The sequence below is a fragment of the Priapulus caudatus genome, unplaced genomic scaffold, assembly GCF_000485595.1.
Source record: "Priapulus caudatus unplaced genomic scaffold, Priapulus_caudatus-5.0.1 Scaffold1213, whole genome shotgun sequence".
Taxonomy (NCBI): Eukaryota; Metazoa; Priapulida; class Priapulimorpha; order Priapulimorphida; family Priapulidae; genus Priapulus; species Priapulus caudatus.
Genome location: NW_014578274.1, coordinates 103,296 through 105,782, shown reverse-complemented (window position 1 = coordinate 105,782; position 2,487 = coordinate 103,296).

Genomic DNA, 2,487 nt, shown 5'->3' with positions numbered 1-2,487 from the left:
AGCAGATTGCACGTAACTTCGCAGCTTATAAAACCTTCCGTTGCCTATACGCACCGAAAAGATTAGAAATTTAAAGAAAAAAAGTGGAAAATTTCCCAGAATCTGTACTCCTAAAATTCTCCGTATTTCGTAACATCTCACTAACAACATTATAGTATATATATATATTTATATATTATATATATATTATATATATTTATATATATATTTATCTATATTATGAATATTCCGGTTTTCATGAGGAAACCTGAAGGAAATCCGTACGGATTACTTAAAAATAACTTGTCGTTACAGTGCTCCTTCCACGTAAGCAACTTCTTAGTCAATTTTGTCTTAAAATCATTAAATGTACACAGAGCAGACACAGTCTTTTGGTGGCAGATCGAGCCATTATACAGAATTTCAATCAACTATCTGACAAATCTGTACAATAAAATGCTGAGCTCCCAACGCTAAAATAGCAATGTTTAACTTTAAGGTATTTTATTCAAGACGGTTTTGTACTGCATGCAATTTTTTCTTTCATAGTAAAATTTAGCCTACCCTGTACGGATTACTTAGATTTTGAGCGGATTTGCTCATCTGTGAAGGAACAAATCCGTACGGATTAGTCCTCAAACTGGGGAAATTCGAGCCCTGTATAGGCCGTGTGTTTGACCACCCACTAAACGCATAGTGGATTCAGTAAGGTGTTTTGTTTTCTATAAGTAAAACCAATACTGATGAAAAATGAAATGGTTGTTATCGGGCCTTCGCCTGGTTTGTTGGTGTTTAAATTGACTACGTCACGAATTTTCTATGGTAAAATTTGTAACATTTTTGTTGCCATTTTTTTACATTAAAAGTAAGAACTAACGGGACTAAACGTATCGTCAAATTCTTACATGATAAGATTGTTTCTCAACTAGTTAAAAATCCAAAAAACCTAGACGGTTTGATATTATGTTCCCGACATTAATTGCTTGCTATGGGCTATGTATGAGTCACGAGTGTATGTTCACATCGAACAATAATTATAGTAAAATAGGAAGTATAATGCAGCAATTTAACCATAAAAAGTGAGCAGAATCACTTATATTAATAATTTTGTGAAAAAGTGGAAATATGGTGTCGCAATACCTCACTAAACGTGTCCGCAAATGCGATTGTAATGTTGTGTTTACGAGCGCTAACTTTACTTGAACCTGAAACCGAACCGATTCGCAGACACGCACGTACGCTTGTACACAGACACTCGCGCACGCATGTGCAGTACACGCGTTCACGCACGCGTGTACACACACGCCAACGCACGCGTGTACACGTGCGCCCACGTACGCACGCACGCACGCATGTAGACACGCGCTCACGCACGTATACACGCACGCACGCACGCATGAACGTACGCACGCACGCATGAACGTACGCACGCACGCATGTACACAGGCATGAACGTACGCACGGACGTATGCACGCACGTACGCACGCACGTATGAACGTACGCACGCACGTATGCATGTACGCACGCACGTATGCACGTACGCACGCACGTACGCACTCACGTATGAACGTACGCACTCACGTATGAACGTACGCACTCACGCACGCACCGGACGCACGTATGCGCGCACGCACGTATGCATGCACGCACGCATGTACACAGTAACGTACACAAGCATGTACGTATGCACACAGATGAGTGAGAGTGAGAGAGAAAGGGGGAGGGATGGAGGTAGGAAGGGAGCAGTGCTGCCACTCAGGATATTACAAACAAGTGCCGCAGAGCGACAGCGCTCAACTGACGTGTACTGTAGCCGGGTATTCCTCTGATAAACTCACTGGCAACCGAAACAAGTGCGCCCTCCAGCCACCGCGTTCGCGATCAGAGCATATATCTGTCATATCTAGGACACCACTAATACAGATCTAAAAATCTATGCTAGCTAGGCTTTGCTATACCGGTAGTACAGTAATAAAGATACAGCTGTGTAACTTTAATGACTTCGCTATATTAACATGTTATCATGGATTTGCGTCGAGCGCGAGCGTAGTGGTGGTGGTGGGGCGAGAGTGGAAGGAGGGGGCGGGTGGAGGAGGCTCTAATAGCAAAAGCAGTTGCCGCGAGATGGCGCGTGCAAGTGTCATCAATAATCAAAGATGGCATCACTCTTCGTGCGTGATAACCTCACTCCATTGAGTTGCTGAAATCCTACCGGCTAAAATCCAAGTATATTCAAGCAGGCGAGAATTTGTGAGTTAACACATCTGCATTGCAGGTTGCCAGGCAATAATTATGATTAGAATAGTGTCAGTTCACCCCATGCATGCGTAATGGGCTGCCCCCATGTTTTTGCCTACCCACGCGAGCATTCAGGGTTCATTACAGTGTGCTAATACAGGGTGCTACTCAGGGTGCTAATACAGACTGCTTTAGAAAATAATATTATTTAAGGAGCGTAAACCTTGTTCAACAAACATTTGCCTTTGCAATTGAACTGTGCAACTGTA